Source organism: Microcebus murinus, chromosome 3 (assembly GCF_040939455.1).
Source record: "Microcebus murinus isolate Inina chromosome 3, M.murinus_Inina_mat1.0, whole genome shotgun sequence".
NCBI classification, from domain to species: Eukaryota; Metazoa; Chordata; class Mammalia; order Primates; family Cheirogaleidae; genus Microcebus; species Microcebus murinus.
Window position 1 is genome coordinate 49,307,639 of NC_134106.1, and position 22,237 is coordinate 49,329,875.

Below are 22,237 nucleotides of genomic sequence, written 5' to 3' on the forward strand. Positions count from 1 at the left end.
AGGGGAAAAGACTATTAAATATTAGAAAGAGAATTATTATACTCAATGGCTAGCAGCATTTGTATAATCTGTATCAGTTAAAATAAGGAAATCCATTGTTCATTACCAGAAAGTAGATTTTCCCATCAGTCCTATAGGGTAAATTACTAATGTTTAAAGTGTAAAAGTTAAAAACTGTACAAAGATCTCTCACTTCCTGTTCAGAGTACTCTTAGCCAAGGCCTTTAAAGGAATTACCCCCACCAAGCTCCTTTCTGCAGACTCTACCCTTTATCAATGATGTGTTGATGGACCTCACTAATTCATTGGTTCCTCTTGAAAACCACATCTTCATGTTCAAAGGGTCCATCTAAGGAGCTAGAGGGCTCTAATTTCTGATAGTTGTTTTTTGTGATTTAGTAATGCCAAGGGGGTGGGTGAGCAAGAAAAGGGTGGTAGGAAACAGATCCAGAATTTTCTAGGAAGCCAGTCTAAACAAGGCTCTAAGAAAAGTCACGGAAAATGTCAACCCAGCCGACAGAGAAAGGTTCAGGGTGCAGCAAAGGCATGGCATATACTTTTTCATCTATTCAATCTGACCCTGGGCCCACTGCCATAATCTTTTTTAAGGTTAGTGGTGGGAAGGCTGCCGCCTGAATGTTTGCAGAGGTCTCCTAACATCCTCTACCGAGGAACCTTAAACCTCAGGTACTATTTCAGAGGAAATGGACAGTACAAAACACAGACAGAAAATTAACCGCAGCAGACCCTGGACCTAAATAAGTTCCACTAGCCTTTCTGAAATCACTTAAAGGCTGGGTTTGTTGGGGGCAGTGGAGGGGGTGAATGGTGTGTGTGTGCGTGTGTGTGTGTGTGTGTGTATGTGTGTGTGTGTGTGTGTCTTTCCCCAGCTTGGACCCTGGCCCAAATATTTTAATAGATGTAGCACGGAGAGGAGGAAAAAGAAAAAAAAAATTATAAAAAAAACCAATTTGGCTAAGCAATTTAAAAATTCTTTGCAAAAAATAATAAAAAGAAAGACTTTAACAAAATTGCAGCTATAGCAGGTCTGTGAGGGTAACTTAGTAAAATACTCTGTGGATGGCTGCAAACCTCTAATGGAAAGTTGTATAAGTGGCTGAGGCCAAAGTAGGCATTAATTACAATGAAAAATCAGTTTAGAGTAGGCCACAACTAAATTGGAAGCCAGTCCTCTAGGTAAAACAAAGAAAGTGAACAGCAGCCTCAGATTTGATTACATGGCAATACAAGAAAAATGTGCTGTATGTTGTCTATTATTAAAGCTGCTTTGGGGCCTGTGTTGGGTGCCTCAGGGATTCTAATAAAAAATTAGTAATAGGTCTGCTGCCCTGGCTCACTGTGGCTTTTTGGAGTATTTGTGGGTTCAGGGCTGGTCCTGCAGTGCAAATTAAGTCATTTCAGACACGCAGCCTTGGAAGTGTTATGTGATAGCAAAGTTCAAATACTGCACTTTGGCTCTGAAAGGACACAGACCCCACTGGAGGCTGACTCAGAGTTGCAAAGAAATAATAAAATTTCATCAGAAGGAGGAGGAGGAGGGGGAAATGAAAAGTAAGAAAAAAGAAAAAATAGGAAGCAACTGGTAGTTTCTGTGTGTCTTTGATTACTCTTGCCAAATACTGGTCCTGGTATATAAACTAGATAAGTACCTAAAATATTGCCAACAAGTGTGTTAATGGCAGACAAGGTAACTGTTAACCTGGGATTTTTTTTTTTTTTTGCTTCACAAATGTTAACTCTGTAACTCTTTTTATATTGATGTTGTGATATTAGTAATATTGTCTTTATTACTAATATCACCACTGGGTCCATGGCACAACCGTATATATCTGAGCCATGAAACATTAACAAAAGTTCACCCTGATTAAGAAATCAAGCCTATAAATCTACATGCTTTTAAAGATGAAAATGTCTGGGGCAAATTATGATCTGCGAAAGAGTTCTGTGAAAAGGATATTTCCCAGCTTTTTCTAGCTTTGCCATAGACAGACCTGTTGGCTGGCATTTGCTAGCAGAGATAGTCCCTGATCTGATCCCAGGAAAGGCAAACATGTGATGCAATTTGAATCCTATTAAATGTTGTGCAGATTTGATAAACTGTGTGCTTGAGCTGGAGGTGCCTTTTCAACCTGGACTTTTTGCCCAAAAGCTGAATACACTAAACAGGGAGACAGAGGAAGTGTTGGTATATGATGTATGTAAGAAGCGTGTGTCTGTGTGAGCACGTCTGTGCGTGGTAGGCGAGGGGCTATTAGGCAGAAGGAAACTAAACTTTTATCTAAGTAATTCAGAAATCCTTTGTCATAACCATTTTTAACATTTAATAAAGAAGGGCAATCCCAATTTATGTCCATGAGGAATTTCCCTTGTTCAACATCAAATAATACTGTTTCAGTGCTTGCCTAATCTTTCTGCAGAAGATGTGGCTTGCACAACTGAACTGCTTTCAAGAGGTCCCAAGAACTCTCTATCCGCCCCAAACACCTTCTTCTACCTGATGACTGATACCTGAAATTATATGAGTTAGAAACCTACTCCTTTGGTTTAAAGCATTGCCTACTATTAAAATGCAAATTCTAGAAAATCTCCTCCTTAACCTTGGAGTAAATAAAGAAACAGCATAAGGAAAGAATGGGGAGGCCAACTGAATAGGAGTTGGTCTAAGGAGACTGAGAACAAACTTCATCAAAGCCATAACTTCATCTCTCAGAGCCTCAAACATTCTCCGTGGAATCATGGAAGAGTCATCTTCTGTCGAGAACAGAAGCAAGAGAATGGAGGAATTTCACGTTAGGAAATCACTGTGATTTCAGATTACAGGGGTCACACAGACTTGCAAAGCAACGAGGCCTCTCCATCCAGTCCCACAACAAATATGTTGTGCATTCATGAGGTGCCAAATATCGCTGAAGCTGCTGTGAAATCAGAAATGAAAAAGCCAGTTCCCTTTGTCACCATCCCCGGGTTCCCAGCGGAAGCCAAAGTCTCATCAAACTTTGCACATCCCAAGCTGTTGAAAAGATGGAGCCAAAAATCAAAAAGAGGACAAGAGAGAATGAAAATATCAGCAACATAAAGAAGGCAGTGAGAGCCACAGTTTAGCTCAAATTCACAAAGACCTGATTATACCGACATTCATTCAAAGTTATCAACTAGAAGACATGAACAGGTAGCTTCAGTTCTTCCAGCGCCTTGGTTGGGGTGATCATATCATGTTTCTTCTCTGATTATATTCTTTAAACACCTGGTAGCAATGACTAATGTTTTATACTCCAGCAACTGCACCAGTTTCAAAACAAACTGTGCACTATCACCTTGTACTGATAATGCATTACATCATCTTAAATATTTTCAAAGTAGGGTACCTAGTTTTTCAGAAGTTACATAATGATCTTGATAAGGATATTTCAAATGTATCTCTTGTTCAATAAATAGCAGGCTACCGAGTATATATATATATATATATATATATATATATATATATATATGTATTTCTATCCAGAAATCTCAGAATAAAAACCTCAGAATGGAAAAATCACATATTGAGATTTGAAGCAATGATAGACTACTTCTGTTTATACGTATATTTTTTATAGACTATTTTAAAAACCCACCCTTTCAAAGTGGAGATTTTTTTTCATAATTCTTTATCAACAGATGACCTTACAAAAGTAAAACTTTCCAATTGGTATATTTTTTCCTAGTGCTTATTACTCCTTTCTTGACCTATGTCATCTGCCACAAAACCTTCATGCAGGGACTTGCCTAAGTCCACAGGGGCTCGGTATTTAAATAACAAGTATACATATTCCCATATTTTTCAATCATTTGTATGTGAAAGTCAAAATACTTATTGAAATTTAAACCAAATTCATTGAATAAATCTCTGGCTCCAGAGGAGTAGGGAGAGAAATATATTTTCTACCCAAGTGAAAAATTATAGAAATTTTTAGCAGAACTCCCTCCTGCAAAGAGTTCTAATTGCCAAGCTATAAAACGTTAAGTGTTTAATATGTCATATGGGGAAGGGTAGATATACAGAATTCACAAATCCCTGAATCTCCAACCAGCCCCATAAAGCAGGGACTGTGTTGGTCTTAGATCTTATTCACAGCTGAATCCCCGTTACTCAGGACAGCACCTCGCACAGAGCTGGCAATGGATATTCGCTGAGTGGCTGACAGCAATGTCAGAGACATCTTGGCAATACTCGCTAAACATGAAAAGATGTTCATTATTAGCATTTAGGAGCCTGAAGGTATGGACAATGGCAGATTTTTTTATGTCAAGTTTCTTCTTTGGGACAACAGTCTTTGGAGTCAACAAGGTTGTGTTGTATGTGTGTGTGTGTCTGTTGTTTATCCTTCAGTTTGGCCTTTAGGTGTAAAGCCCGGTGCCTCCCTGCAAGCCATTCGCCATTTAACAGCTGAGGCAGAGAGACAGAAACCCAGTAGCAATACAGTGTGATAAGTGCCATAATGTCCATAATTTCAGAGATGGTATGTGGAGAGACAAACTTCTGTGGGAGCACAGTAAAGGCAACTTTCTCCTCGTGCTCCTTCAGGACAGGGTATTGGAGCTGAGCTGAACCGAAGCCTAGCTCTGACCGAGCCAATCAGAGTCCCTGGGAACTTTTACCAGCAGTTTTAGTGAAGGGTCTAAGGAGACGTGATGGAGCAAAGTCCTGAAGAATGAAAAGGAAAAAGGTTGTTGAAAAGGAAGGGATTGAGAGAGATCGGGTGTTCACATGTTGGCAATGTGTGGCCACTTGAATCAGAGAACCGAGAAAGAGCGAGAATGACAGATGGGACAACAGCCCAGCATGCAGGGTGCAGTCTCCAGGAAGTATTCTTAAGAGAGGTTCCCATTTCTTTTCCCAAATCAATAGAAAAAGAGGTAATAAATGACAAAGGTATAAATAAACTTGGAATTAAATATAAAAGGAAATTAATAGCACTGCTGCCTGATAAAAAATAATAATAGCTACAGTTGAGGATCGACTGTGTTCTAAGCGCTTTGAAAACATCATGTCATTGAACTCTCTCAACAACCCTATGAAATACGTAAGATTTTCAAAACACAGAAAATAAGTCTAGAAGGACAAAGTCAATCAACCAAAGTCACACAGATGGTAAGTGGTGGGGACAAATTCTACATTAGCAGAGTCTAGAGTCCCTGATTCCAGATCATCATCCATGACCTACTTACTGGTAGGAGGGCAGGTTTTCCACTAAAAGAAAAGAGATCGAGACCAATTGCTAGTTTTAGGCAAGTGATAAAATATTAGAAAGGAATGAAAAGAGGTTCACTTGCCATTAAAAAGGTATTTTCAAGGCCGGGCGCTGTGGCTCACGCCTGTAATCCTAGCTCTTGGGAGGCCGAGGCGGGCGGATTGCTCAAGGTCAGGAGTTCAAAACCAGCCTGAGCAAGAGCGAGACCCCGTCTCTACTATAAATAGAAAGAAATCAATTGGCCAACTGATATATATATATAAAAAATTAGCCGGGCATGGTGGCGCATGCCTGTAGTCCCAGCTACTCGGGAGGCTGAGGCAGAAGGATCACTCGAGCCCAGGAGTTTGAGGTTGCTGTGAGCTAGGCTGACGCCACGGCACTCACTCTAGCCTGGACAACAAAGCGAGACTCTGTCTCAAAAAAAAAAAAAAAATAAATAAATAAATAAATAAATAAATAAATAAAAAGGTATTTTCAGCAGCTTTAGAAGTTCAGCTAAGGTTGAAAATCATAAATTTTAATCAATCAATGAAGTCACAAGATTTTCTTCAGCAGTGGCAAAAAAGGACAGAAAAGTATCTGGGCTGACCTGGACTTGGAGACAGACAAACTCAATAATCAACTGGAGGTGTGAGATAGCACGTAGCTGAAGTGACTGACTGCCGTGCCGAGGTCAAACGGGAGGAAGTGATTATAAAAGGGATGAGAGGAGGGACACACAGATCCTGATGGAGGTGAACTGACATGAATGCGTGGGAGAGATGAACTCTAGATGGTGACCAGAAAGGAAAAGTTCAGAGTTATAGGCTAAAGGGATTAAATAATGACATCGTAATCCAGGCCATTCAGTGGAGTTGCTGAAGACTGGCGATGAGAGACAGTGGGAAAGAGCACTCCAAGGAAACATACCACTAACATGCTGGCACGTTATCAAATGGAGTGTGGGTCTGGGATAATGGAAAAAGACTGGTCGGAACAAAATCCTAAAAGAAATTCAAGAAGTTACTTGAAGATGAGAAAGTGTCCATGGGAAAGATGAATGGATGGATGGATGGTAGAGAATGGACATGTACTATAGAGGAGACTGTTACAAATAACGTGCATTGTTTTAAAATACCAAAACAAATAGGCCAATTATGCCACAATCTTTTTTTTTCATCTAAAGATATACCACTGTCCTCTTAGAGGATAATAGGCTGGGAACAACCAAAATTTAAAAATAGCCAACATAAAAATAACAACAAAATAATAGTAGTGGTTATCTTTACATGATGGTATTATGTGATGTGTTGTGCATGGGTGTGTGTGCATATGTGTGTGTGTGTGTATTTTGGAGTTCTACAATGAGCGTGTATTATATTTAGAGTATGAAAAGTTAATGTTTTAAGGAAAAAATGTATGACACCACACTGTAGACATAAAAGACAGTACAAGTACAAGCATGCTGTGGGCCATGTTGGAAGGCCTGGACATTTTTCCGTATTTTAAGATGTGTACATATACGTTGTTCTGTATACACACACATATGCATACACATTTTTTCTGTACATGAATGTGTATGTGCATGTGTGTATATATTTAGGTTTTAAACATGAATGTAGAAGATATGCACGCATACACGTTATCCCTTAGGAAGAAAGTAAATATTAAGTAATTTTATTCACTATCATAATAACAACAACAAATTCACCCTGAAAACCTGAGCCAAATTTCAGAATTTTTTCCTCAATTTCTGTGAGTGGTCAGCTTTCATTAAAGAATCAATAGACCCATATTAATGAGTTAATGAGTGACAAGACCTACACAAGCCTTCTAAAGGTAACTCTTTGATTTGCCTCTCTTTTGATCCAAGCACTAGCACTGGGGACCCTATTTAGTTTGGTCCTTTGTAGGGGGTCTCAGACTGTGGCACCCACTCCACTGACTTTCTGCACACTGCTCTTCGGAAAGGCATGCTCAGGGGACAGGAGGGCGAAGAGGATTCAGACACAGAATGAAGCCTCTCCTTATGGAAACAATTACGTGGCAGATTCCACTTGGTTTTAAGAACCGGGCTATAGAAGGGGGAGGGAAATCCCCCTTTGTTTGAAGGAGGATCCCTGAAAACATAGTCTGGGAATATTTTTCCACCCAGTGCAAAATGTTCAGGCCCACAATGGGAGCCCTGATTAGTTCGACTTTCAGATCTTTAGAGAAGAGATAGTATTGTTTCTTCAACAAAGATTCTTCTGCATGTGCTAGTATCGATAAACACTTTGATCAAGGCATGTTTTCTAAGTCCATAATTGACATTCCGCATATAATTTTAAACCAAAGTAAATGGTTTAGAACAGTAATACATTTGGGAGCGGAAAACACAGACAGGGAACCAAACACAAAATGACACTTTGGGAAACAAGACCAGCCTTAAACATACAATATAACATGTCCCACTGACGTCATTCTTTAATATAGTTGTTAGCCCACAGGAAAAAACATTTTTTGATCTTCCCAAGGTGATTTTCATAAAGTTTTCTAGGATTCTTTCTCCCAAAGTCACACAAAAAGGGGGAAAAAAACCAAAAAGTGAACTTCACAGGAAAGCCACCTTTAAATGCATTTTCTAGCCTTGCTGATCCACCCTTCCATACACCCCCATGTGTTCAGAGATACTTCAGAAAAAAAAAAAAAAAACTTTGCAAAATCCCATCTAATTATTTTTTCCTGTGCCATCATCCTTCAGTTGGACCAAAGCCTCCATGTTTATTACTGCCCCATCTACTACTAATGAACAAAAAGGGACTTAAATTCCATGAGTCTGTGAGATTTTTACCTTTCTTAAATGTATACCAAAGCCCTCCTTAGTCAATATTTTCACTAATAGACACTTGTAATTAATCCAGGTTTTACTTAACAAATGATTCTCCTGCACGACAGCAGTGTAAGCTGATTCATGCATTTGCTAATGTTCTCCAGGTTGCCGACAGAGCCCATGGTTTCGCAGTAAAGGGGGAAATCATGAGAGTATTAAGCTGCCCTCCCTAGTCATTACAGTGAAAGTAAGAATTTCAGCATTTCTAAGGGCCTCGTCTGTGCCACAGAGAGCTTTGCATCTGGTGGCGACTCCAGGTCTTGCGCTGGTCATCACGTCCGGGCCCTGCTGCCTCTGTGTTCTAGGGCGGGCATGACCTAGGCCTTCTGAGACAAACACAATCGCCAGCCTGCTCTACTCCAACAGGCAGAGAGGACCTGCAGATACGTGAAAGAAACAGCTCTTCTGAGTCGGAAGCAGGGACATTCATGCCACTCTTTCAGTATCACTGGCCTCGTGGGGATTTAACTTGAGCTCAGAGTGAGAGTAGATGTCCACGGTGGCACCCTCATCTCATGCTGTTCCTCTTTCCCTACCTCCCTTTGTCCTACTTAGAAGCATCCTATGATGAGTAACAAACTGATTTATTCTGATTAAAAATAGTTATCTTTATTCAAATGCTCCCTCTCGAATTCTCTTCTAATCTTTGATTTAGATATTACACAGAGAGATAAAGATAGATTGCTGGAGAAGGAGAGAGAGACATGGATTACAGAGATGAGCCCGAGCCTGGGAGTTAAGAGTTGGCAGCTGAACCATCCGTTCGCCCTGTGACATCGAGAGATCCGCCCACGTATAAAGCTATGGGGTCAGATGGACATTGCTGAGGCTATCGCTTGAAGAGTGTAGGGAAACATTAGGGGAGCACTGTGGCTGGAGCAGAAGGATCAAAGGAAGAAAACACAGGAGATAAAGTCAGAGAGCCTCATGGGCCTTTGTAAGAAACTTCCAACATGACTGACTCACAGTTTAGAAGGACAGATCTGGCAGCTGAGCTATAAACCAATGCAGGACAAGACACCTGTTAAAATGCTACTGGGGTAATGGAGGCGAGAGGTGAGGGGGACTCAGACCAGGGTATCAGTAGAGGTGGCTGAGTCATGGTCAGGTTCTGAATACGTTTTTTAAGTAGAGACAATAGTATTTTCTGACAGATTGGAGGTGAGAAGAGAAAGAGAGGAAACAAGAACCATTACAAGGTTCTGAGCTAAGCTTTGGAAAGCTGCAGTTGCCATCCACTGAGATTGGAAAAACAGTGAATAGAACAGTGAATAGATTTTTGTGAGGGAAAAACCAGTAATTCCATTCTAGGTCTATTGAGTTCGAATTTTCTATTAGATATGCAAGTGTAGAGTTCTTATGAGCAGTTAGATATAAGCATTTAAAGTTCCAGAGAGAGGCCGGGCGCGGTGGCTCACGCCTGTAATCCTAGCACTCTAGGAGGCTGAGGCGGGCGGATTGCTGGAGGTCAGGAGTTCGAAACCAGCCTGAGCAAGAGCGAGACCCTGTCTCTACTATAAATAGAAAGAAATTAATTGACCAACTAATATATAGAAAAAATTAGCCGGGAATGATGGTGCATGCCTGTAGTCCCAGCTACTTGGGAGACTGAGGCAGCAGGATTGTTTGAGCCCAGGAGTTTGAGGTTGCTGTGAGCTACGCTGATGCCACGGTACTCACTCTAGCCTGAGCAACAAACGAAGCAAGACTCTGTCTCAAAAAAAAAAAAAAATAAAATAAAGTTCCAGAGAGAGAAGTCCAGGCTAAAGAGATGAAATAAAGAATAGGGTGTTTTTATTTTTGCTTTACCATTTTTAACAATTTGGAAAATCTATGATCTATACTTAGTATGTTCATATCCCAATTCATTTTATGACTATTTGAAAAGAAAGAAAAAAGGAAGAAAAGGAGAGAGGGAGGGAAGAAGAGAGGAAGACAGGAAGAAAAAGGAATTGATTGATTGATTGATTGATTGATTACTGGGAGATTTACAACCTAAGAGTATATTACATCCCTAGGCTGCTTCTGACAGGGCACACTCCAGAGAAGTTTTAAGACAAATCCTAAAAATCCTTAATCTTTTTTCCCCACAGATACACATCTTTTCATGTTTTTAAGTCACTCCTGGTTAGATCTTCCATTAAAAATGGCTCATAACATTCTAACTTGAAGTTTATATACCTCCAACCTTTCAAATAATTAAATATTTAAATGCTCATGGAAGCTGGCTTTTGCAAAGCAAGAACCTTTCACAATGCAAATTTTCACTCTTCATTTTTCTGCTGGGTAAAATAAGAGCTACCGTGATTGGGTCTCCTTCTGGTTAATGTAAAATAGAATCCTTTTCCTCATCTTCTGGGTTCTGGGATGTCCACTCGATGCCCGAATACACTACTCACAGCACAATCGGAAGACAGAAAGGAAAGAAGAGATGAAGGGAAAAGACTATCCAACCTTAATGGTCTCAGGTCCTATTTTTCAAGCTGATGACTGATTCTTTTCTTCCATGTCAACTGCTCTGTGTGGACCCAGAACAAGGCTGGAGTCTTCAAGATGACTGGCAAGTCAGCAGCCTCCAAAGTGGAGCATGTCGGAGCCCGCGGGCGAGCAGCTGAGCACCAGACTTGTTTGCTGGAGTTTCCATTGCGAAGGAGCCTCTCACCACCTGCCCAGCAAGAAGCAAGAAAAGCAACAGAGTTCTCTTTACTCCCCGCAGACCCCCAGCCCCGCCAGTGACCCCCTGCCTGTGGGAAATCTGTGTGTTTACATCTGCTAGCAGAAGGGTTAATCTAGGGGGCTGTATTTGCATCCACCTTGATCTTCTTTTCCCTAGATTTCTTGCACACTATTGTCAAATAATTTTTCTTCCATAAATTATTCCATGGCAGGAAAATGTTTCCCTATGACTCTCTTCATTTACTAAGAGAAAACAAGAGAGAACTTTTGTCCCCTGAATTGAGTTTCGAGGACATAAGTGCGTGCAATTGAGCAAGTGTGGACAAAGAAGAAGGAAAGAGGACCGGGGCTGGGGGAGGACTGAAGTCCTAGGATTCAAGGGAGCCTGTCTCTGCTGTCTCCATCTGCATTAAACTGGTCACGACCTTCCAGGTGTCTTTAAGGTTGAAGTGTTTGCTGGACCATTTCGAGCGGAGCCTGCTGGTCCACGTGGCCCTCCTGACATCAAGAGGCAGCTTTTAAAAGAACAGAGGCACCTTGTCAGGGCTCAGGGGTCACTAATAGCCTGCCTTGAGCCCTCCAATAGGTCATGTTCAGCTTCCTCGTCCAACACAAAGGGAAAGGCAAGGGAGGCTGGGGAGGGTAGGGGGATAATTATCATTCTGGTGTTTTTTTCCTCAGGCCTGGAGTTATGCTCCATGTCACTGTGTTAATGTGCCCGCAACCAGGGAGACACATAATGCTCCTCTCAGCCCTGTTTATTAGCAAGATCCATTTGCAAAAGGCCCTTCTTTTGTGCCACAATATGAATGTGCTTTGATGGCAAATAATTACGGCAGTCCTTTTGACATGAAGATCCACAGGCTGCCCTAGTTAAGCCAGTAATTAGCCTGTCCTCCTTTTTTTATTATTATTATTGAGAAACTACAAATTATCCTCATATGTGCACCGGCCATTGCTTTTTCTCCTTTCTATTCTCTCCCTCTCTCCTGCTCCCTCTCTCCTGCTTGCTAGCTCGCCCCTGTCTCTCTCCCTCTCCCTCATCTCCCTCCGCACTTTGGATAAGCGGAATGCAGCTGCACAAAAGCCAGATAAAGCTCGACCATCAAGATGATGAACAATCTGGATGAAGAGCCTTCGAGATGCACACAAAAGCTGGAGAAGTGCAGTTGATGTCGGCCCGGACAGCTGAAGAATGCCTCGGTCTGAGGATGAATAGCCCTCATTTGTGAATATACAGATTTTCCACGATGAATAAAAACTGAGTGGAGGTCACAATAAATAAACTTTTTCTCCCCTTCTTCTTAAATAATAATTCAGGTTCCCGGCACCAAACAGCTGTAAATTGAAGGTTGTGCTTAGTTTTCTCAACTCTCAAAGGGGATAATTAAGCTAAGATCACATTGTTTGATATATTAGTGTAATGATGAGCTACTATAGTCGGCTTGTTTCGAGTTATTTTGGTTTTTCTTTCCCATTATCTGTTTTTTTTTTTTTTAAAAATTACATTTCAAATACATTTTAAATGTAGGAACAGCAGTTCTGAAACAGAGTTTGCCCTGTGTTTGGATCTATTTGAAATGTATTCATATAACATTTAATTAAAGCGGCAACATTCCCCTTTAGAAAAATGTGTGGAGGTAGAAATATCTATATTATCTGACTAGTTCTGACATAATCTTGCCAAAAGGCTGACTCTTTTTCCTTATTGGTGCAAGATAATTAGACCATCATTAACCTCCTGAAGCATCACTGTCAGTATTTCTTGGCATTATAAAATCAGGATTTGGGAAGATTTTCATAATTTTGCTTAAGATCACCAAGGAGGTAAAGATCAGTTCTGAAACATGCTCAGCTTAGAAGATTTCTGAAAATCAGACTCTGCAAGGATACACTTTATAAAGGAACTCAGTCGAAGGGAAAAGCTACAAGCACTGTCCCTTTGCTCTTATAACACCTGCTCCCGTTCGGGAAGCCTTGACAATAAAAAGGCCCAAATACTGTTTTGTGTTTTTTTAATGTAGGTTAGACTGTCATTTTCTTCCAATGATTTTCAAACTAAAAATGCATTGAAAAATCTGAATATCTATTTCAAATTTTAACAAAAAGAAACAGTGTATTTCTGGAAACATTTTCCCCCATTCTTTTGTTAACCATAAAATATTCTTGATTTCAAAAGCAACCTTTTAATGTTAAATGTTTGGTGGAGTTTTTGCTCATTTGATTGCTTGGTTAGTTGGTTATTTTTTTCTAGAAATTTCTCTATTTTCTCCAATTAGTCCCAGTCTAGAGTGTGTTCTACCATATCCACCAGCAGGAAAGTCTCCAGATCTGAACCAGGTGTGGGAAACTATTTATGAGTAGGAACACTGAGAAGTATGAAAAGCTATAGAGAGCCCACTCCTGCCTCCATTAAGATCTAAGCTCCACCAAAGAAGAGTAACTTCTTAAAGGTCCCCAACCTGGAGACCTTGAATTCAAGAACAACCCACTCATTGCATGATGGAGAACCACCCTTGCCCATGACTCCAGTCTATTCAGAAGAACCTACAGAAAAGCAAGCAACTAAATGTCCTGTCTGTGTGTGCAACATGAGAATGCAAGGGAAACAACAACAACAAATAAAATAAAAGACTGGGAGAGTCTTAAATAAAGTCCAAGGAAATCCTAAGAAGAATCTAAGTCTACTCCCAAATTGTACCCAAGAGAGAATCCTCAGACTCAGCAAGATTATTTCCGCTTTGTTGTAGCAGAAGTCAGACAGAGACAGAGAAATCAGGCAGTGGGCCTCAAACAAAGGTGGCTGCTGCCACCTGTTTGCTGCCATCTTTGGGCTGGTTTTTAAAGGACCAACTGATCTGTTTAGAAATGTTACACAGAGTTAGGCCAAGGAAGCTTGGTTTACGAATTCACATGGGTAAAATGTGACACAGCTTAGTCAACTTTTCTTTTAAGTGCTGGGAGCAGGCCAGATCTGGTATGATGTACAGGCCTATCTAAAAACTCTGACAGCTATTTAACATTTTGCTCACTTGCCTCTCTTCTCAAGCATTATTAATTCCATCCATGATTTATTTAATGCCTGCTATATCCTGGATATTTTTCCAGACTGTGGAATCTAGTAGAGAAACAAACAGGTCAGATTTCTGCTTTCACGGACTTACATTTCAGTGGGAGGAGATAGATAGTAAACAAAGAAGTGAATAAAATACAGTATCCCCAGTGGTGATAAATGCTACAAAGAAATATCACATAGTAGGGTGTGGAGGAAGGAAGTGGCTATGTTTTACATAGACTGGTCTGGGAAGGCCTCCCCAATAAGGTGATGTTGTACCAGAGACCTGAACGAAGTGAAGGAGGTAGCCAAGTAAAAGCTATACAACTTTTTGGAGAAAGAATTTTCCAGGTAAAATGAACCCTAGGTCAAAAGCCCTGAGCAAGAGCATCTTTGGTATGTGCCCTGTCCGCAAGAAAGGGGGGAGGCCGAGGAGGAGTGAGCAAGGAGTTAAGGGGAGAGATGAGAATGGAATAGGTGAAGAGCTGTTCTCACCACTAAACTGAAAGAAAACCCTCTTGGTAAGTTACTCACTCAGGAAAATTGGGTAATTTGTCTTGTCTGTCTTTCTTGTGTCTCATAAAGCTTATATGTATGAGGTGCTGAAATATTCTCAGGTGATGGAGGATTGATTGGCTCGATGTAGTTTCATGCTAAGAAATAGTGGGTGTTGACTAGCAAAACTATGATACAATTAAAAATGCCTATTGCAAACATGAACAACACTCCTCTCCCACCCAAAAAATGGGCAGAAGATTTAAAGACACATCACCAAAGAAGATATATGGATGACAAAGAAACAAACATGAGAAATTTTTTTGACATGATTAGCCACTAGGGAAATGCAAACTAAAACTATGAGATACTACCACATACTTATTAGAATTGCTCAAATTAAAAGCAAATTGACAATACAAAATGCTTACAAAGATGCAAAGCAACTGGAACTCTCATACATTTCTGATGGGAATGCAACATAGTAAAATTGCTTTGGAAGATAATTTGAGGATTTCTTATAAAGTTAAATGTACACTTACATATGACCCAACAATTGCACACCCAAGGGAATCCCACATCCCTGTCTTCACACATGAGCACACACAAAGTTGTGCACAAATATTTACAGCACTTTCATTTGGAATCATTAGAAGCCAGAAACCAGCCAAATGTCCATTACATAGTAAATAGATAAACAATAACAAGATATTCATATAATGCCATACTCCTCAGCAACAAAAAGGAATGACTACTTTTATACAAAACAATACATATGAAATTTGAAAGCATTTTGCTAGGTGAGAGGAGCCAGACTCACAAGAACATATACTGTATGATTTCATTTATATGACATTCCCAAAAGGCTAACTTATAGGGTAATTAGGTCTGTGGCATCCAGGGGCTGAGGGTAAAGGAAGGTAAACTGACTACAAAGGGGAATGATAAAATTTGGGGGGATGATGGAAATATTCTCTATCTTAATTGTGGTGAAAGATACACATTACATACGTTTATAAAAATTCAGAGAACTGCACACCTAAAAAGGGTACATTTTATTTTATAAACATTACATTTCAAAAAATGCCTACTGCCATGTTGGTATAGTCTCAGGTAAGAGAGGGAATCTAAAGATGATAAATTTTTACAAATTAATTTTAGTACTCTCTATCTTTTCTTCTGAAGGAATAATTGATTTGTTAAATAGGCTGTCTCCACCGATCATCTACTCTCACCGTTGTATGGGAGGGTGTTTTCACAGGGCTGTGGGCAGAGAAAAGGCCAGAGACTCAGGCCCTGGTGAGCAGGCTCCTACATTTGAGAGCTCTCTCTGCTCCATCTGTGTCTACCATTTCACGAACGTAGACATCTGGGCAAGGCAGAGCTCTCCACTCCCTCTCCAGCGCAGTCTCTCGTGATGAAGTTTCTATGTTTGGGACAATCTCGTGAGCCTACAAAATACACATGATCTCTTTGCTCTGGTTTTACTCCAACATATCAGACCCAGAATCAATCCAGATACTTATTAAGCACCTATTATGTACAATACATTTGAATATATACACAGATATGGGGCCTACCCTTAAAAGCCCCAAATTCAGTTAGGTAGGGGAAATATGTATGTAAAAAGGTAAACTACAGATATAGGACAGTATACAGAAAGTGTCACTTAATTGGTACAGACAGTTGTTGCTGTTCAAAACAGAAGAGTTTCTTCTAAGAAAACAATTCTTATTATAATTCATCAAAAGCCTGTTACCTGCCAAGCCTTTGTACGCTTCATCCTGTTTAATTTCATAACAACTCTAACACTGGAGTTTGTTATCCATTTACAAATGAAGAAATGGAACCTCAGAGAATATAAGTAACTTGTTCATGGCCCTTCAGCTGCGGAGCCAGGATGTAGACTTAGGTCTGTCTGATTACAAAGCCTGTTGGTTTTCTGCTATCCTCAGCAGAGTTGGTTGAGCAATAATCATGAAAATGATAGGATTTCAGCTAGACTTTACAGGGTATAGAATTCTACAGAGGCAACAATAAGAACAGGTGTGATGGAAAACCTAAGAATTGTTAAGGGGGAAATGAAAGCAACAGAAATATAATGTCTACTTTGCAAATATTGTTAGATTGCATACACTATGTGTTAGCTCCCAAATATTTTATCATAAGTAGAGTGAGTAAACAGCTCTCTCCTTTTTATTTATATCTAGCCTCTAAATCAGGTCAAAACATTTCAAAAATAGAGACCTCTTCTGCTGAAATGAATTTCCATGTTAGGAATTTTCTTCGGGGAGGTGGTAGTGAGGAATTCATTCAAGTTGGCTTAGGTGAATTATTCCCTAGTTTGAACCTCTCAGCTTGCTCTAAGAAGACAGAAAAATGCAATAAGACCCACCACGAACCACAAATATAAATACCCATACTCCTTTATCCCTGAGTTATAGCTTTAAGATTAGACACTTAAAATCAGAATTATCTAATGCAACCTCACACCTTTTCTTGAAGGGTCACACTTCTTGTTTTGCACAAAAGGAAGGATCTTCTTTTACATACTTCTGTCCTATCCCCTTCTCAAGCTTCTGATGCTCTGATAGCACTGAGGTAGGCAGTGAAAAATTGTGAGGCAGGCATATATTGTAGCCCAGTAAAAAATAACTAGAAAAATGTGCACTTTAGACCAACCATAAAAAACTTGAACGTATTTAGCTAATTAGTTAAAGTTTACTAAGGCTCTACAGCAGACAGCAGTATTCTTTTTTAATTTATTTTTTTAAAATAAATGGCCAGATAGTAAATATTTGCAACTTTGCAAACCATAACTGAGTTGGAGCACAAAAGCAACCAGAGACAATACTTAAACAAATGGGTGCGGCTGTGTTCCAGTAAAACTTAAAAGCAGGTGTCCCCTGCTCTATGGTAAGTCGTTATTCTTGGGGCTGACCTGCTATGTAGGCCAACCAGCAGGACCTCAGAAATTCTAAGAGTTGCAATCCATCCAAGGATGTTGCTCACTGTTTTAGTGCACAGACCAGATGTGCTACCACATCCTCCATCCCCAGTTTGGTCTTTTTACTTGACCAGCACTTAAACTGCTCATGGATTTCCATTAGCAGTTATGGCAAAGGCAGTGGATTTATTAACTCCTTTTCTTCACTCAATATCCTCATTTACAACAAGATGTGTGCTGAAGAACACAGAGCAAGATCAATAACCAGGATGAAATGGTGGAGATGCGCAATGTTACTCAATTCTCTCTATTCTCCCCACTTCATTTACGATCTTTTGTTTCCCTTCTCTCCCTGTCCCTCTTCCTGACCTTCCTTCTTCACACTCTGATTTTCATTTTGCTCTGATCCAAAGCAACATATGTCTCACTGGCCCCCTATGAAATCCATGGTTCAGCTGGTTACGGCCAGGTTAAGGCATGATTACTTTCCAAGCATTATGAATGGGCAGGAAAGTAGGACTTAAATCTTCAAAGAAGCCTTTCTTGTTCTCCGTCCAAACCCCAAGACTCACCAAAGACATCGTCAATCAGCAACTGGTTTTAAAATTCTCTTAAAAGTGTTTTACTAGTTCACTTTACTTGGCATTTTTATCGCTATTTATATCTGTAAAGTAGTGATATAATTAGTAAAGCTATTAATGTTTCTTATGCTTAGTATTATGAACGCTACAGATCTCTATAAATCTAGCTTATGGCAAAATAAATAATGATGATAACACTGTCAAGCATCAATATAATTGCTGGACGGCTTTGTGTAAACCAAACAAGTATTAGCCCTGTTAAACAGTTTAATCTGGGGTATTTAACCATCCTCCCTTTGAACTGTTCACGGGGTCCAGGAGGAACCATTGAGGAAAAACTGCAAAATTCCCCTTATTTTTCACATCCAAAGACGGCACAGGAGGCTCAAGCCTTCTGACTGCACTTCAATACAAAAAATTTCCTTTTATTAGGGCAGAATAAACATAATGAAATCCTACATCTTCTCTGTTGCTAAAACTAAGGTGGCTGAAGTCCCTGAACGCTCAGTTCTGTATATCTGAACCCTCACTGGGCTGTTAAAATTTCCCACCCTACAAGAGGAAGGAGTGGTTCTGAGCAACATAGAACCCTACTTTTCAGCAGGGTCTCCTTAAATAAAAGCCCACAAATCTGAGGTCAGACCCCTTTTCTCAGGATGATGAAAACTCCATTAGTTTCACTATCTAGTTCATACCCTACTACCTACCTTCACACAGAAGTAGGGAATGTAATCTTATCTACAAGCTTTTCCTAGCATTCCTGTTCTCATAACCAGAAAGGATTAAAATGAACAGCCCTGCGCACTGGTCCTGAGTAATGGGCCTTCAAAAACCAAAGTATTAGACAAATATATCAGCTATGAGATATAATACCAAGGGCTAGTTCCACAGTATCAGCATTTTTAACTTTCATTCGAAAGTGACTGGATGATAAGAGGGCACAATTCGTATTTTGAATTCAGGGTGAGAAGATCTTTTTAATAAAACCGTTTGACTATGTAGCTATATATCATTTCTTACCAAAATGCAAAACAAAGCCCAGATCTTTTCTATTTTTCCTCTCCCAAACATCCAGAATGATAGATTTCCATTGTATTTATTCATTCCTTGAATGAATTTTCCAAGCCAAACTTTTGTTGCCGCTGCTGTTGTTGATGGCACCAAAAGGTTTCAGGGAATCTTTCTTCACACAGAAAGCAGCTTGCAGACCCAGACAGAGACGGAAGGGAAGTTGTTTGGGTGAAATAATGAGAGCTGAGCCGGAGCCTCCCCTGGTGGCATGTGTGAGGGCAGATGAATAGGATAGCACTTTGTGTGTTCAAAAGGCAGTCTCTTTTTCTATTATCCTTGGCCTGTTGCGCCGGCCTGCTAATGAGTGGACACGCATTACCATTCATTAGCATTTTTATGGCACTTTATATTTGCAGTGCACATTACAAATTGTATTTGTTAACCTCACAACATTCCTTGTGAGATCATCACCATCCATTCACTCTTATAGAGCAGCCTATGTTCGAGGGGCCGTGAGTGTGGGAGCAAAATGAAGAACAGGAAAATTGCACAGAGTTTTGGGTCTGATTTTAACAAGGACGTGAAAGCATATTTAGGCAGAGGATATGTATCGTTTGTGCTCCTTGATGGTGACTCCAACTGTCTATGGTTTCACTTACTTGTCATTTGTGTCTAACACCTGCAAGTTAATTCAAACCCTCCTTAAACTTCATCATTGCCATGCTATGACTTGATGACAAGACTCATGTGTGTTTTATTTACTTGCAAATCTTTTTTCTTCTTTTATTAGAACTGGTCCCTTTGTATTTTGACATGCAGCTAGTCTTACTATCATAGATGGCGAATAATAGCTGTTTACTTTCTATATCCTTATGCATTTTGTAGATTATATTCCCTCTCTAATTTGGTCTTTCTAGAACCAAGTCTTTCTAAAATGATATATATCCATGTATTTTGCCCCCTTGGTAGGTTTAGTCACCTTTCCTAAGTTTTCTTCTGCTGCAATACTATATTAATAACGTGGATGTCAGAGTTGGACACAGCATATCCCTTTTAATGTCCATCATTATTCCTACCCGTTTCCAAGGATTGAGAGGCAACCCTGCGGGTAAGAAAATGGTGGTAGACTCCAAAGCAAAATTAATGGTGGAACCACAGAGAGAGCTCTGGGTGAATCTTTGTCAATCGGATGATCTCACAGACCTAAAAGGAGGAGCCCAATTTTTAAACACTATCAGAGAGTAACACTGAGACAAGAATTTCCTTGTCTCAAACTTCTTTATCAAATGAGCTGGGGAGATAGAGGGGAGGATACAGCATAGCAAGAGGGTCAGACGGACAGTCCAGGAATTTCCTTGCAAATGTATGACAACCTCACACAGCTGCCGGGCCTCCTAGCAGAGGTACGTACAGCATTGGCAGCATTCAAAGCTGCCAATCTCATCCAAATAGCTTGCACAGATATAGGAAGATTCCCTAAATCACAACATGGTTTGTGTAATGTCTACTGCATGCATTTTTTTTCCACTTAGAAATAATTTTGGACTTCGAAATGTTATAAAAAAAAGAATGTATATGTACCTTTCACCCAGATTCTTAAACTATTAACATCTTACATGGCAATCTTACAATTACCCAAATCAGGACATTTGTATTGAAACAATATTTTAATTGAATCTAAGACCATATTGAAATTTTGCCAATTGTCCTATTAAAGTCCCATTCTCTTGTCCAGTTTCTGATCCTGGATTTTATGTTGTATTTAGACTGTTCCTCAGCCCTTCTTTTATCTTTCATGAACTTGATGTTTTTGAAGAATATAGGTCAGTGTTTTTAAATGTCCCCAATGTGAGTTTATCTGATACTTCCTTATGATTAAATTGAGTTTATGCATTCTTGGCTAGAATATCACAATGTGGGATTGTGTTCTTCTCAGTCTATCATATTTTGAGGCACAGGATTTAGATTTGCCCATTATTTAGTGATAACTTTAATCACTTGATAAAGATGGTATTTGTCAGATTTCTCCATTGTAAAATGACTATTTTTTCTCTAGTAATTTATAAGTGTCTTGGGGAAATACTTTGAGACTATGTAAATATCCCATTCTTCATCATACTATATAATTTTAGCATCCTTTACAGATTTTTACATGTCCACATTTTACTAAGCATTTTTCATGTATTATTTTATTTATCCTCATATCTATACTATGAAGGAGATATTAGTATTAAAATTGTTAGCTTCATTTTATCTTTGAAGAATCTGGAGTTCAGGGTGATTAAACAACTTGACCTGGGCATACAGCTACTTAGTTTATAGAGCCAGGACTTAAACCTAAATCTGACTTTACTACTCTTACAAATTAGAGTAGAGGCGTGCAAGCACCTAGAACCTCCATTACATATGGCCCCCGGGCTATCCTATTCTGCTACCTTGGATGTATCACTACTTAGAAGCATAAAAGCACAATATCAATGGCACAATTATCAACATCCCAGGCCAAGACAGAAAGTGAGGAGGGTGTTGTGAAGGGAACACAGGGAAGTTATGCTTAATTGAATTTGAATTGATACAATATTTATAATTTAGTCCTTCTTTTTTATTTCTTCCTTTCCTTTTTCTATTTTTTCCTTCTGATTTCATTTTAGCACAAGCCTTTAGTCAATGTTGTGCAAACAAGTTAATAGAAATGGCCCAACACTTAAGAGTTTAACATGTAAATTAAGGCCAATGAGTTACAACATAAAGCACAGCTAAACCAGCAGACAAACCCCAAGAGGGAGTTAGGGAGCTCGAGTATAAAAGCCATGAGGCAGGTATGTCCTGAGGCCCAGGGGATAAGCAAAGTCTTAAGAGAGATCTTAGTCATTGCATGTTTAATCAACGTAAGGTCATGGGAAAACTCTCTTCTTGTTAAATAATGCAAGTTTACACTATTTTATTGAGTTTGTAAGTTCTGTGAGAACAGAGACCATGTCTAGTTTGTCCATTAGTGCAGTGGTCCCCAACCGTTTTGGCACCCGGGACTGGTTTCATGGAAGACAATTTTTGCATGGACCAGGTTGGGGTGGGGTGGGGTATTGTGGATTCGGGAGGGTGGAGCAGAGCTCAGGCGGTGATGCACAGCCCATTTCCTAACAGGTTCCGGTACCAGGCCACGGCCCAGAGGTTGGGGACCACAGCATTAGTGTATCCCCCAAACCTAGTAAAGTGCCTGACTCACAGAGCTAGGTAAATATTTGTAAAATTGAATGTTCTGGTCAAATGTTTCCAAGTGTGTTCTAAGCAGAATATGTGGTGACAATGGGAGTTCTGGGGAGACTGGAGAAGGTCTAAGCAGTGAGGATCCAGTGCCAACAAGCA

At 39.8% G+C, this 22,237-nt stretch overlaps 1 long non-coding RNA gene across 1 annotated transcript in view; it reads right to left on the minus strand.

Moving 5' to 3' along the window:
- The window catches only part of LOC142869962 (uncharacterized), a 94,357-nt gene that overhangs the window by 58,749 nt on the left and 13,371 nt on the right, over positions 1 to 22,237 (minus strand). The window contains exon 2 of the long non-coding RNA XR_012918490.1: positions 10,561 to 10,771. This is a non-coding gene — a long non-coding RNA (uncharacterized LOC142869962). The remainder of the gene's footprint in view (positions 1 to 10,560; positions 10,772 to 22,237) is intronic.